Source organism: Puma concolor, chromosome C2, assembly GCF_028749965.1.
Source record: "Puma concolor isolate L17-30 chromosome C2, mPumCon1.1.hap2, whole genome shotgun sequence".
Lineage (NCBI taxonomy): Eukaryota > Metazoa > Chordata > Mammalia > Carnivora > Felidae > Puma > Puma concolor.
In genome coordinates this window covers 29,770,835-29,787,301 of record NC_141675.1, presented here as the reverse complement: position 1 = coordinate 29,787,301, position 16,467 = coordinate 29,770,835, and positions in this window count along the sequence as shown.

The window sequence follows — 16,467 nt, the reverse complement described above, 5'->3', positions numbered from 1 at the left end:
AAATCTTCTACAAGGAACAATTCTACAGTCATCTGTGGCAGATGTTTTGTTCCTCTTCAACATGTCCTTGTGTGTATAATTTACTAACATGATAATAACGTGCTGCCTGGCACTTTGCAATTTACAAAGTGCCATCACACACTTTTCATATGATCCTTGCAAGACAAGCATTATCACTGAGGTTCAGGGAAGACAAGTAACTCGTCCCTAGGACATACCTATTGTGGGGTGAATGGTGTTGGGGAAAGGCAGGGAATGGGGAAGCTGGTGGGGGTAGTAGAGTCCAAATTTCAGACAAGGACTGCGTGGCTTCTAAACTGATCTTTTCTTATTCCACTAAATCCTATTTCCTGGCTTAAAAGTCTTGGAACAATAATTTCCTCTCCTGTCCTCAGAGGGGCCAGCATGTTGGGGTCAAGTACCCCAATCTCTTCTTTGATTACTTTTAAAAAAATATTTTATTTATTTATTTTTTTAAGTAATCTCTACCCCCAACATGGGGCTCAAACTCACAACCCCAAGATCAAGAGTCACATGCTTTACTGACTGAGCCAGCCAGGCCTTCCTTCTCCTTTGGCTACTCTGCATTAAAAGTAGGCTTGCCATGGGGCGCCTGGGTGGCGCAGTCGGTTAAGCGGCCGACTTCAGCCAGGTCACGATCTCGCGGTCCGTGAGTTCGAGCCCCGCATCAGGCTCTGGGCTGATGGCTCAGAGCCTGGAGCCTGTTTCCGATTCTGTGTCTCCCTCTCTCTCTGCTCCTCCCCCGTTCATGCTCTGTCTCTCTCTGTCCCAAAAATAAATAAACGTTGAAAAAAAAAAAAAAAGTAGGCTTGCCAGACTTAGCACATAAAAATACAAGATGCCTCCTTAAATTAAATTTTAGACAAACAATAATTTTTTAGTGTAAGTATGTCCCATGGTGTATTTCATTTGGCAACCCTAATTAAAAGTACTTGTTATTAAAACTTTTTCCTTTAAAATATGTGAATTACCTATAGGAAATTTTGAAAAATCATATAAGCAAAAGGAAGAAAATAGAAATTACTCCTAATTTTACCATGGGGTAATATTAATAATTCAATATTAACTTAATATTTTGATACATCTACTGTGACCTTTTTTCCCATGCATGTACTTATATGCATAAATTCTTTTTTTTAAAATAGAAAATGAGATTTACTGAATATACTACTTCAGAAATTTTTTTTCCTCACTCAGTAATATATCATGAACATCTTTCCATGCCCTTATGTGTTCTGTAATATTCAAACCTGCAAGGTCATCAATTGGATAGCATGCTGCCTTTAGCTATCTCCCTATAGACAAACCATTAGGTTGTTTCCAATGTTTCATTATTATAGACTTGCCATGAACAATCTTGGCTAAGTCTCCTTGCTCATCCCTGGGATAAATTTTTGCAGTAGCATTTCTAGGTCAAAGGATATGCAAACTTTTAAGGTTTTGTTACATATTATCAAATTGTCCTTCAGAAAAGTTGTGCCAATTTACATTCTCACAAACAGTATTCCAAAGTGGTATCCCTTGTATATTGCTAACACTGGGGATTATCATTAAAAACAAACAAGAAAAATAATCATTTTGATTCTGAGACTACCCTGACTCCATAATCCCATTCAGCACATTCTAAGCCACTCTTAATCATCTTATTTCTTTCTACTGAGTCTTCAGTTCTAAAATAGAGAAGAAATCAGATTAGGGATAGAAATTACTGACTGTTCCAACACATGCCCATATCAGACATCAGTCATTAATTCTGCCTTTCTTTATACTGCGTTTGGACAAGGCTTCAGAATCTTAAATCATCCTAGTTTTGCAGGTGGCCATTACTAATCTTAAATAATTGCTTCTCAGGGAAAATTTCCCTTTAGAGAAGAACTCAGTCAATAAATGGAGAAAGAATGATTGAATTAGAATGGTATTGATCATCGGTGGCTGTTTATATCAGGTGCCCCATGGAAGAACACAATGTCACATTGAAGTAGCCTTGGAACCTGAATTTGATTAAGCTTCTTGATCTCACTACCAATTTTTAGGAAATGGAGATCACAAAGAAAATGTTAAACTACTTTATGAATGTGTAATCAGTGAAATCCAGACTGTGGGAAACTCTATAGGTAAAATGATCTCTTTTCTTTAGGGAAAAAATAAATGAATGAAGAAATAAAAACTGGGGGGAAACCTAAAGATTAAAAGATATCCAAAAGATATATCAGTCAATCACAGTGTATGGATCTTATTTGGATTCTTATTTAAAAAAAAAAACAAAAAACTATTGGAAGAATGAACTTTTTAACATTTATGAGACAATTAGAAATTTGGACACTAGCTATTTAATTACATTCAGAAATATTATTAATTATTTCTATGTGATAATAGTACCATAGCTGTATTTTGAAAAAGAGTTCTCATCTTGGGGAGAAGGGGCCAAGATGGTGGTGCAGCATGGAAGTACTCTGATTCTTTCATCCCTGAAATGCAGCTAGATTAGCACCAAACCATTTTGCACATCTAGAAAATTGATCTGAGGATTAACACAATCTGCATAATGTGAGCCACAGAACTCAGCAGGAATTCACCCCAAAAGAAAGAACAGGAAGAAATTACAGCCAGGGACATAACACAGATATAAGCAAGATGTCTGAACTAGAATTTAGAATCATGATAATAAGAATACTAGCTGGGGTTGAAAAAAGCATAGAATCCCTTTCTGCAGAGATAAGAGAAGTAAAATCTAGTCAGGACAAAATTAAAAATGCTTTAACTGAGATGCAATCTTGAATGTATGCCATGGCAGCAAGGATGGATGAAGCAGAGCAGCCAATCAGTGACATATAAGAGAAAATTATGGAGACTAGTGAAGGAGAAAAAGAGGGAAACTAAGGAGGCAAAAGAGCACGATATAAGAATTGGAGAACTCAGTAACTCATTAAAAAGGAATAACATCCGAACCATAAGAGTCCCAGAAGATGAAGAGAGAGAAAAAGGGGTAGAAGGTTTGTTTGAGCAAATCATAGTGGAAAACTTTCCTAACATGGGGAAAGACATAGACATCAAAATCCAAGAAGCACAGAGAACTCCCATTAGATTCAACAAGAGTTCTCATCTTGGGGTGCCTGGGTGGCTCAGTCAGTTAAGCATCTGATTCTTGGTTTTGGCTCAGGTCATGATCTCACAGTTTGTGGGATCTAACCTTGCATCAGTCTCTGCACTGACAGTGTAGAGTCTGCTGGGATTCTCTCTTTCTCTCTCTCCCTCTCTCTGCCCCTTCCCCACTGACACTTTTTCAAAATAAATAAATAAACATTAAAAAAAAAACCCGATGTTTAAACAAAATAAAAAAGTCTTCATCTTTTAGAGCAGTGATTCTCAGTTTTGAGATTTTGCTCTCTAGGACACTTGGCAATGTCTGGGGATGTTTTTGGTTGTCAAAACTGAGGAGAAGGGGTGTTACCGGCCTCTAGTGGGTACAGGCCACAGATGCTGCTAAACATCTTGTAATGCACAGGACAGCTCCTCACAACAAAGACTTATTTGGCCCTCAATATTAACAGTGCTAAGATTGAGAGGCCCTGTTTTAGAGATACATACTGAAATATTTATGGGCAAAATGACACTATAGGTGGTATTTGCTTCAAAATAATGTGTGTTAGAGGAAATGGATGAAGGTCTAGATGCATAGGCTGGTTGATTGTTGTTGGTTGGGGTTTGGTGTGGGTTATGGGGGGGATCATTATATTCTACCTCCTTTATTTTTTTTTTTTAATTTATATATGAAATTTATTGTCAAATTGGTTTCCATACAACACCCAGTGCTCATCCCAAAAGGTGCCCTCCTCAGTACCCATCACCCACCCTCTCCTCCCTCCCACCCCCCATAAACCCTTAGTTTGTTCTCAGTTCTCAACAGTCTCTTATGCTTTGGCTCTCTCCCACTCTAACCTCTTTTTTTTTTTGTTCCCCTCCCCCATGGGTTTCTCTTAAGTTTCTCAGGATCCACATAAGAGTGAAACCATATGGTATCTGTCTTTCTCTGTATGGCTTATTTCACTTAGCATCACACTCTCCAGTTCCATCCACGTTGCTACAAAAGGCCATATTTCATTTTTTCTCATTGCCACGTAGTAATCCATTGTGTATATAAACCACAATTTCTTTATCCATTCATCAGTTGATGGACATTTAGGCTCTTTCCATAATTTGGCTATTGTTGAGAGTGCTGCTATGAACATTGGGGTACAAGTGCCCCTATGCATCAGTACTCCTGTGTCCCTTGGATAAATTCCTAGCAGTGCTATTGCTGGGTCATAGGGTAGGTCTATTTTTAATTTTCTGAGGAACCTCCACACTGCTTTCCAGAGCGGCTGCACCAATTTGCATTCCCACCAACAGTGCAAGAGGGTTCCCGTTTCTCCACATCCTCTCCAGCATCTATAGTCTCCTGATTTGTTCATTTTGGCCACTCTGACTGGCGTGAGATGATATCTGAGTGTGGTTTTGATTTGTATTTCCCTGATAAGGAGCGACGCTGAACATCTTTTCATGTGCCTGTTGGCCATCCAGATGTCTTCTTTAGAGAAGTGTCTATTCATGTTTTCTGCCCATTTCTTCACTGGGTTATTTGCTTTTCGGGTGTGGAGTTTGGTGAGCTCTTTATAGATTTTGGATACTAGCCCTTTGTCCGATATGTCATTTGCAGATATCTTTTCCCATTCCGTTGGTTGCCTTTTAGTTTTGTTGGTTGTTTCCTTTGCTGTGCAGAAGCTTTTTATCTTCATAAGGTCCCAGTAATTCACTTTTGCTTTTAATTCCCTTGCCTTTGGGGATGTGTCGAGTAAGAGATTGCTACGGCTGAGGTCAGAGAGGTCTTTTCCTGCTTTCTCCTCTAAGGTTTTGATGGTTTCCTGTCTCACATTCAGGTCCTTTATCCATTTTGAGTTTATTTTTGTGAATGGTGTGAGAAAGTGGTCTAGTTTCAACCTTCTGCATGTTGCTGTCCAGTTCTCCCAGCACCATTTGTTAAAGAGACTGTCTTTTTTCCATTGGATGTTCTTTCCTGTTTTGTCAAAGATTAGTTGGCCATATGTTTGTGGGTCTAGTTCTGGGGTTTCTATTCTATTCCATTGGTCTATGTGTCTGTTTTTGTGCCAATACCATGCTGTCTTGATGATGACAGCTTTGTAGTAGAGGCTAAAGTCTGGGATTGTGATGCCTCCTGCTTTGGTCTTCTTCTTCAAAATTACTTTGGCTATTCGGGGCCTTTTGTGGTTCCATAGGAATTTTAGGATTGCTTGTTCTAGTTTCGAGAAGAATGCTGGTGCAATTTTGATTGGGATTGCATTGAATGTGTAGATAGCTTTGGGTAGTATTGACATTTTGATAATATTTATTCTTCCAATCCATGAGCAGGGAATGTCTTTCCATTTCTTTAAATCTTCTTCAATTACCTTCATAAGCTTTCTATAGTTTTCAGCATACAGATCCTTTACATCTTTGGTTAGATTTATTCCTAGGTATTTTATGCTTCTTGGTGCAATTGTGAATGGGATCAGTTTCTTTATTTGTCTTTCTGTTGCTTCATTGTTAGTGTATAAGAATGCAACTGATTTCTGTACATTGATTTTGTATCCTGCAACTTTGCTGAATTCATGTATCAGTTCTAGCAGACTTTTGGTGGAGTCTATCGGATTTTCCATGTATAATATCATGTCATCTGCAAAGAGCGAAAGCTTGACTTCATCTTTGCCAATTTTGACGCCTTTGATTTCCTTTTGTTGTCTGATTGCTGATGCTAGAACTTCCAGCACTATGTTAAACAACAGCGGTGAGAGTGGGCATCCCTGTCGTGTTCCTGATCTCAGGGAAAAAGCTCTCAGTTTTTCCCCGTTGAGGATGATGTTAGCTGTGGGCTTTTCATAAATGGCTTTTATGATCTTTAAGTATGTTCCTTCTATCCCGACTTTCTCAAGAGTTTTTATTAAGAAAGGGTGCTGGATTTTGTCAAAGGCCTTTTCTGCATCGATTGACAGGATCATATGGTTCTTTTTTTTTGTTAATGTGATGTATCACGTTGATTGATTTGCGAATGTTGAACCAGCCCTGCATCCCAGGAATGAATCCCACTTGATCATGGTGAATAATTCTTTTTATATGCCGTTGAATTCGATTTGCTAGTATCTTATTGAGAATTTTTGCATCCATATTCATCAGGGATATTGGCCTGTAGTTCTCTTTTTTTACTGGGTCTCTGTCTGGTTTAGGAATCAAAGTAATACTGGCTTCATAGAATGAGTCTGGAAGTTTTCCTTCCCTTTCTATTTCTTGGAATAGCTTGAGAAGGATAGGTATTATCTCTGCTTTAAACGTCTGGTAGAACTCCCCTGGGAAGCCATCTGGTCCTGGACTCTTATTTGTTGGGAGATTTTTGATAACCGATTCAATTTCTTCGCTGGTGATGGGTCTGTTCAAGCTTTCTATTTCCTCCTGATTGAGTTTTGGAAGAGTGTGGGTGTTCAGGAATTTGTCCATTTCTTCCAGGTTGTCCAATTTGTTGGCACATAATTTTTCATAGTATTCCCTGATAATTGTTTGTATCTCTGAGGGATTGGTTGTCATAATTCCATTTTCATTCATGACTTTATCTATTTGGGTCATCTCCCTTTTCTTTTTGAGAAGCCTGGCTAGAGGTTTGTCAATTTTGTTTATTTTTTCAAAAAACCAACTCTTGGTTTCATTGATCTGCTCTACAGTTTTTTTAGATTCTATATTGTTTATTTCTGCTCTGATCTTTATTATTTCTCTTCTTCTGCTGGGTTTAGGCTGCCTTTGCTGTTCTGCTTCTATTTCCTTTAGCTGTGCTGTTAGATTTTGTATTTGGGATTTTTCTTGTTTCTTGAGATAGGCCTGGATTGCAATGTATTTTCCTCTCAGGACTGCCTTTGCTGCGTCCCAAAGCGTTTGGATTGTTGTATTTTCATTTTCGTTTGTTTCCATATATTTTTTAATTTCTTCTCTAATTGCCTGGTTGACCACTCATTCGTTAGTAGGGTGTTCTTTAACCTCCACGCTTTTGGAGGTTTTCCAGACTTTCTCCTGTGGTTGATTTCAAGCTTCATAGCATTGTGGTCTGAAAGTATGCATGGTATGATTTCAATTCTTGTAAACTTATGAAGGGCTGTTTTGTGACCCAGTATATGATCTATCTTGGAGAATGTTCCATGTGCACTCGAGAAGAAAGTATATTCTGTTGCTTTGGGATGCAGAGTTCTAAATATATCTGTCAAGTCCATCTGATCCAATGTCTCATTTAGGGCCCTTGTTTCTTTATTGACCGTGTGTCTAGATGATCTATCCATTTCTGTAAGTGGGGTGTTAAAGTCCCCTGCAATTACCACATTCTTATCAATAAGGTTGCTTATGTTTATGAGTAATTGTTTTATATATTTGGGCGCTCCGGTATTCGGCGCATAGACATTTATAATTGTTAGCTCTTCCTGATGGATAGACCCTGTCACTATTATATAATGTCCTTCTTCATCTCTTGTTACAGCCTTTAATTTAAAGTCTAGTTTGTCTGATATAAGGATGGCTACTCCAGCTTTCTTTTGGCTTCCAGTAGCATGATAAATAGATCTCCATCCCCTCACTCTCAAACTAAAGGTGTCCTCAGGTCTAAAATGAGTCTCTTGTAGACAGCAAATAGATGGGTCTTGTTTTTTTATCCATTCTGATACCCTATGTCTTTTGGTTGGCGCATTTAATCCATTTACATTCAGTGTCATTATAGAAAGATATGGGTTTAGAGTCATTGTGATGTCTGTATGTTTTATGCTTGTAGTGATGTCTCTGGTACTTTGTCTCACAGGGTCCCCCTTAGGATCTCTTGTAGGGCTGGTTTACTGGTGACAAATTCCTTCAGTTTTTGTTTGTTTGGGAAGACCTTTATCTCTCCTTCTATTCTAAATGACAGACTTGCTGGATAAAGGATTCTCGGCTGCATATTTTTTCTGTCTAGCACACTGAAAATCTCATGCCAATTCTTTCTGGCCTGCCAAGTTTCAAAAGAGAGATCAGTCACGAGTCTTATAGGTCTCCCTTTATATGTGAGGGCACGTTTACCCCTTGCTGCTTTCAGAATTTTCTCTTTATCCTTGTATTTTACCAGTTTCACTATGATATGTCGTGCAGAAGATCGATTCAAGTTACGTCTGAAGGGAGTTCTCTGTGCCTCTTGGATTTCAATGCCTTTTTCCTTCCCCACTTCAGGGAAGTTCTCAGCTATTATTTCTTCAAGTATCCCTTCAGCACCTTTCCCTCTCTCTTCCTCCTCTGGGATACCAATTATGCGTATATTATTTCTTTTTAGTGTATCACTTAGTTCTCTAATTTTCCCCTCATACTCCTGGATTTTTTTATCTCTCTTTTTCTCAGCTTCCTCTTTTTCCATAACTTTATCTTCTAGTTCACCTATTCTCTCCTCTGCCTCTTCAATCCGAGCCGTGGTGGTTTCCATTTTGTTATGCATTTCGTTTAAAGCGTTTTTCAGCTCCTCGTGACTGTTCCTTAGTCCCTTGATCTCTGTAGCAAGAGATTCTCTGCTGTCAGCTATACTGTTTTCAAGCCCAGCGATTAATTTTATGACTATTATTCTAAATTCACTTTCTGTTATATTATTTAAATCCTTTTTGATCAGCTCATTAGCTGTTGTTATTTCCTGGAGATTCTTCTGAGGGGAATTCTTCCGCTTGGTCATTTTGGATAGTCCCTGGCGTGGTGAGGACCTGCAGGGCACTTCCCCTGTGCTGTGGTGTATAACTGGAGTTGGTGGGTGGAGCCGCAGTCAGACCTGATGTCTGCCCCCAGCCCACCGCTGTGTCCACAGTCAGACTGGTGTGTGCCTTCTCTTCCCCTCTCCTAGGGGCGGGATTCACTGTGGGGTGGGGTGGCCTGTCTGGGCTACTTGCACACTGCCAGGCTTGTGATGCTGGGGATCTGGCGTCTTAGCTGGGGTGGGTAGGCAAGGTGCACAGGGGCAGGAGGGGCAGGCTTAGCTTGCTTCTCCTTAGGTGATCCACTTCAGGAGGGGCCCTGTGGCAGCAGGAGGGAGTCAGATCCGCTGCCGGAGGTTTGGCTCCGCAGAAGCGCAGAGTTGGGTGTTTGCGCGGAGCGAGCAAGTTCCCTGGCAGGAACTGGTTCTCTTTGGGATTTTGGCTGGGGGATGGGCGGGGGAGATGGCGCTGGCGAGCGCCTTTGTTCCCCACCAAACTGAGCTCTGTCGTCCGGCGGCTCAGCAGCTCTCCTTCCCTTTGTCCTCCAGCCTTCCCGCTTTCTGAGCAGAGCTGTTAGCTTATGACCTCCCAGCCGCTAAGTCGCGCTTGCTGTCGGAACACAGTCCGTCAGGCCCCTCCGCTTTTTGCAAGCCAGACTCGGGGGCTCTGCTTGGCCGGCGAGCCGCCCCTCCGCCCCGGCTCCCTCCCGCCAGTCCGTGGAGCGCGCACCGCCTCGCCGCCCTTCCTACCCTCTTCCGTGGGCCTCTCGTCTGCGCTTGGCTCCGGCGACTCCGTTCTGCTAATCCTCGGGTGGTTTTCTGGGTTATTTAGGCAGGTGTAGGTGGAATCTAAGTGATCAGCAGGACGCGCGGTGAGCCCAGCGTCCTCCTACGCCGCCATCTTCCCTCTCCGATCTCTACCTCCTTTAGATAAGTTTGAAATTCTCTGTCATAAAAAGTTTTAAAAAACCTTCCCATGAGGTAAATTGCCATCTCTGGGGTCCTACTCTAAGGACCCTCTTTAACATTCTCTGGTGACTTTGAACATTTTCTAACCTCATTCACACGGAAGTTGTGAAATAGTTTATTTTTGATGTCTTCCTATCTTTGCCTTCCCTACCACCTAAGGAAAGGTGTGTAGCTTGAGCTTTTCTCACCTATTTTCTTACCTGCAAAACAGGAACATGAATGAATCTAGCTTATTCCCAGGAGCTTCTGTGAAGCTCAGGATTCCATATTGGCTAGCATTACCAAATTGTGACATTTTTCTCCCCTTAAGTACAGTCTTTCATTTTGAATGAAATTCTGCATTTCAGTGTAATTTTAGCTTCATTGAATTAGTTTGGAAGTAATCCCTCCTCTTCAATTTTCCAAAAGAATTTGTAAAAAATTGATATTATTTCTTCTTCACATGTCAGGTAGAATTCACCTGTAAAGCCATCTGGACCTGGAATTTTCTTCATGGAAAGGTTTTAAACTATAAATTAATTTCTTTATTAGATTTTCAGTTTATCTACTTATTCTTCAGTGAGCTTTGGTAGTTTGTATCTTTCAAAGAATTCATCCATTTCATCTAAATCATTAAATTTATTGGCATAAAGTTGTTCATAAATTTACCCTATCATCTTTAAAAATTTTTTAATGTTGGGGCGCCTGGGTGGTGCAGTCGGTTAAGCGTCCGACTTCAGCCAGGTCACGATCTCGCGGTCCATGAGTTCGAGCCCCGCGTCAGGCTCTGGGCTGATGGCTCAGAGCCTGGAGCCTGTTTCCAATTCTATGTCTCCCTCTCTCTCTGCCCCTCCCCCGTTCATGCTCTGTCTCTCTCTGTCCCAAAAATAAATAAACGTTGAAAAAAAATTTTTTTTAATTAAAAAAAAAATTTTTTTTAATGTTTATTTATATATTTTGAGAGAGGGAGTGTGAGTAGGGGAGGGGCAGAGAGATAGGAGAGAGAAAGAGAGAGAGAGAGAGAGAGAGAGAGAGAGAGAGAATCCCAAGTAGGCTCTGCACCACCAGCACAGAGCCCAATGTTGGGCTCGAACTTATGAAACTGTGAGATCATGACCTGAGCCAGGATCTAGAGTGGGATGCTTAAGTGACTGAATTACCCAGATGTCCCCATCGTTTTAATCTTTGTAGAATCTATAGTGCTAGTTCCTCTCTCACTTCTTAAATTGGCACTTTGTGTCTGAATTAAAGACTTTTAGGAGACAAAAATCAACAGGAAGATAGAATTCCTTTGTTCACATGAGAAAACCTATTTAAGTTTGAAGTCTTTGCTTTTACACATTTTAATAGAATTGTTTCTAATGCTGAATTCATGCAGCCAGAGGCTTATGGGAAGCAGAAGGGAGATAGTCTGATGAAAATCTGATTTGTAACCAGGCTCTGTCATTATGAAACGAGAAAATGGAGAGGATAGGTTGCCTTGAATTATTTTTTTTTTGAATTCTGAGTTAGCTTCAAAGAATCAGGTAGTTTTGGTCAGGGCCATTGACTCCTACATTCTGGATATTTTCCAAACCATTCACTTAACCGCCTTATTATTTTAGTAGCATGTGATCCTAAATGATGTCACCATGCTTGTTTACTCCCAAACCCTGGAGATTCTAACAACATGGAGAAACTCAGATAATATTCTGTGTCTACTTTTTCCAGGAAGCATTTGGGAGAAGTTTGAAATAGGGGGAAAATCATGGGTTTTAGAGTGAGGCAGATCAAAGTTCAATGTTCGGCTTTGCCATTTACCAGCTGTGGACCCAGGGCAAATTCCGAAAATTCTCTGAACTCTTACTTTCCTCATGTACAAAATGGGGATGAGACCTAATTAATAGTGCTACTGGGATGTTTAAATGAGATAATAGATGTATCTAGCACATATTTACAACTCTGAGTGGATAGCAGAGTGTGGTCCCTAGACTGATAGCATCAACATCACCTGGAAACTTATTAGAAGTATGAATTCTTGAGCTCTGTCCCAGATCTGAATCAGAAATTCCAGGGGGCAGGGCAGCAATCTATGTTTTAGCAACCCTTCCAGGGCTTCTGATGACTGGTCAACTTTGAGAACCACTGGACTAGCACATTCTTTGGCAGATGGTAGAATCTCAAGAAATGCTAATTTTCTCTCCTTCTTTATACTTTTTTGATAACCATTCTTCCAGCTTATTCTTGGCTCTCATACTGATTAAACTCCTCAAGAGTCAAAGCAGTCTTTCTCTGTGTCTCTCTTTTTCCTTTCTCTTTCCAAAGTTCCTGATGAGTGTTAGCATTCAGTAGAAACTCAGAGAAAGTTAACTATATTTCCACGTGCCCAATAAGGACAGAAGTGTCCTTGGCTTTACTTATTTATTTGACTTATATAGCACCTTGGCTCAATTGTGTGTCTGGAAGATGAAGTGTTCAGTGTATGCTGGGAATGAATACCAATCTACCTCAGACACCAAGGATGTTGGGAGTGTAATGTCTTCCTCTCACTGTCAGCCAGGCGCCACTTCAACCCCAATAAACATAAAAGCCAGAGCAATGTCATAGACCATTTGGTCTTGATTAAAGAAGAGATGTAATAAAACCTCATCAATTCACAGGAAGTGGAATGAGAGAGAGGAGGAAAGGCCAATAAATAAATGAAAGACCTCAGTTGTATAGAAAATGCTTTTGTTTAAAAAATGCAATTTTATTTGCATAGCATTTTTGGTTGAAGAAAGCACTTAAAGCTGAGGCCAGTTAACAGCTATCCTGCAGGATTGCTGTGAGAAATGAGCAGTATCATCCCAGGTACATTCTAAGCACAGTGACCTTACTGTTCCCTAAGCACTCAATAAATAATATTATTAAATGATTACTGGTGGTAATAGTAGGTGGTGAGTGGATGTTTATTGGATAAATGGCTAACTGAATGAGTGGTTAAATGAATGAATAAACTATCAACTCATGTGATCATCTACTTTTTCCTTTGTTCAAAAGCAAGCTTCCAGGAAAATTATCCAATCAGTAGCTAGTGAGTCCCATAAAACCCACCAAACAAGTACAGTTGAAACTAAAAAAAAAAAAAAAAAGCTTTTCATAATAGTCACAAACTAGAAACCACCCAAATGTCCATTAAAAGGTGAATGAATAGGGGTGCCTGGCTGACACAGTTGGTAGAGCATGTGACTCTTGCTCTCAGCGTTGTGAATTTGAGCCCCATGCTGTGGGTAAAACCTACATAAAAAAAAAAGATGAATGAATAAAGAAATTGTGGTTCACCCATACAATGGAATACTATTTTTTTTTTAATGTTTATTTTAAGACAGTGGGAGAGAGTATGTGTGCACAAGTCGGGGAAAGGCAGAAAGAGAGAGAGAGAAAGAAAGAGAATCCCAAGTAGGCACTGTGAGCCGAAATTAGGAGTTGGACTCTTTTTTTTTTTAATGTTTTTATTGTTTCTTTATTTTTGAGAGAGAGTGGGGGAGGAGCAGAGAGAGAGGGAGACACACAATCTGAAGCAGGCTCCAGGCTCTGAGCTGTCACCACAGAGCCTGATGTGGGGCTTGAACTCATGAACCATGAGATCATGATCTGAGTCAAAGTTGAACACTTAACTGACTGAGCCATTCAGGTACCCCAAGAGTCAGGCCCTTAACTGATTGAGCCACCCAGGCTCAATACTATTCTCTACTATATTCTATATATTCTATATATTTCAATACTATTAAAAAATAGTACTCCGGTGTATGGATGAACCACAATTTCTTTATTCATTCATCTTTTTTGTGTGTGTGTAGGTTTTACTCCTAGTATGGGGCTCAAACTCACAGGGTGTGCCTGGGTGGCTCAGTTGGTTAAGTGTCTGACATTGGCTCAGGTCATGATCTCTCCATTCCGGAGTTTGAGCCCCGTGTCAGGCTCTGTGCTGACAGCTCAAAGCCTGGAGCCTGTTTCAGATTTTGTATTTCCCTCTCTCTCTATGCCCCTCCTCCCACTCATTCTCCCTCTCTCTCTCTCAAAAATAAATATTTTAAAAAATAAATGAAAGGAAACAAACTACTGATACACACAACTTGGATGAACTTCAAACACATCATACTGAGAAAAAGAAGCCAGACACAAAAGGTTACATACTGTGTGATTTCATTTCTATCACATTCCAGACGAGGCAGATCTAATCTATAGTCAGAAAACATATCAGTGGTTGCCTGATGCTGGGGTGGGGGTTGGGATTAATTGCAAGGGGACCTGCAGGAACCTTTCAAGTGATGGAAAAGGTCTATATCTTGACTGGGGTGGTGGTTACAAGAGTGTATACATTTGTCAAAACTCATTGAACTGTGTATTTAAAATGGATGGATTTTATTGTCTCTAAATAATACCTCAACAAAGTTGATTAAAAGAAAAAAGAAAATAGCAACAGTCTTTCCTCTCAAGGCCTGGAAACCACTTGTGGTGCCCGTGTAGATTATGATGGGACCTGCCCATTTTATTCTGCTCTGTCTGGAGAAGCCAGGCCCCATCCAGTCAGGTTCCATTTACCAGAGCTGATCACCTGGGGAGGCCACTGCAGTGGTGTGGGACAATGTGGCCACAAATGAAGTAATTGCTGTAAGCAAATCAGGTATTTCAAGCTTGCTCCTCAGGCCCTCTGTTGTTTTGCTCTTAAACGAGATGTTAACCTCTAATTTCAGCACTGACCTGGCATGTGTCCAAAATGCATTAAACACAATGTTCCAAGCCCCGAGGGAACCATTCAGAGGGCACCAGAGAATCTTAACAAGCTGTCTCACCTTGAAAGGCTATCTTCCAAATCGATTTCCAAACTCCTACAATCACAGACATTCTGTATGGCCTGCAACCCCACTGTAGTGTGGGTTTGGTTACCATAGAAGAATCTGGACTGAAGTCTGGGATGAAAGAACAGGCACCATGGAGGGACTGTTCAGAATACCAGCTACCACTCATCATTACATCTGTCTAGATATCATCTCAAATAACATTTCACAATCCAAAGGCAATTATTTGAAGCATGGAGAGAAACACACACAAAATAAATATCACCACCAATCAACAATTACCACAGATTAACACTTTGGTCTATTTTTTAGGGATACACACACACACACACACACACACACACACACTTATTTAAAATAAAAATAGGATCTTACTGTACAAATGGTTTTGTTATCTGCCTTTCCACTACTTAATTTAGTGGGAACATTTCCTCACACCATTAAATAGTCTCAATCAACTTTCTATTAGTCAGTTCTTGCTGTGTAACAAGCAACCTCAAAGTCTTAGTATACAGACACAGTAAATTAGTTCTCATGTAGGGGTTTGTGGGTCAGTGTGAATGACTCTGGTCCATATGTCTCCATCTTGCCCCTAGGATCAGCAGGCTAGTTCCAGCATGTTCTCATGATGATGAGAGAAACACAAGGGGACACACCCAATGGGTACACTTCAAATATCTACCGATTTCATATCTGCTACTATCCCTTTGGATAGAACAAGTCATGTGGGTGAGCCTGAAGTAAAGAGACAAAGAAGTAGACTCCACAGTTTGCGGAGGAATCACAGTTACGTGGCAAAGTGCATGGATACAAGGAGGGAGGTAAACTTGGGGCCAATAACGCAGTCTCCTGCACACCTCATTTTCAATGACTCACGTGGATGCTCACAAATTCATTTATTTACCACACAATACAGCGTTAGGTGTCAGCAACTATTCTAAGTGTTTTATAAATATTTAATTCTCAAAACAGACCTATGAGGTAAGTGCAGTTATGAACCTCACTACACAGATGAGGAAACTGAGGTACATAGAAGGTTCAACAGTTTGCCCACAGTCATCCAGTCAGTAAGTGGGGAGTGGGCAGCAAGGAAATCCACATCCAGAGTCTGTGCCTGGAAGTGTCATGTTAGGCTGCTTCCCTTAGGATCTGCCCATTTGCCCCCTGCCCCCACTGGACTGAGCACCCAGTGCAGTACCCGGGCCTGGGGGCACTGAGGGTATATTTCTTGAATGAATTTAATCATTATCTTATCATTATATATTTAATTGGTTCCAGTGTGTTTGGCCAATATAATACTATATGGGCTGAATTGTGTCCTCTCAAAATTCAGATGTTGAAGATCTAACCGCCAGCACCTCAGAATGTGACTGTATTTGGAGAGAGGGCCTTTAAAGGGCAATTACGTTAAAATGAGGCCATTAGGGTGGGTCCCTGTCCAATCTGACTGCTTTCCTTATTAAGAAGAGGAAACTTGGACACACAGAGAGACATCAGGGATGCGTGTGCACAGAGGAAAGACCACGTGAGGACACAGCAAGAAGGTAGCCATCTGCAAGCTAAGGACAGAGGCCTCAGAAGAAACCAAATCTGCCGACAATTTGATCTTGGACATCTACTTCTAGAACTACGAGAACATAAATTTGTGTTATTTAAGCCTCCCAGTTTGTGGAATTTTGTTATGGCAGGCCTTACAAACTTGTATGTATGCCAATATGAGGCTACAGGCATCAATGAAGAGAAATCTTTCCTGAGATGACAAAGAGGAGCAAACAGCAGAACTTTGGAGGCCTTTCTGCCCTGCTCAGAAATGCAGAATTGGGGGATGGGTAGGCCTAACCAGGCGTCTATAACTCCTTCTAAATGAGCATTTCATTGCCTTCTGTAGATTCTCTTTAAAAAGGCATGCAAATA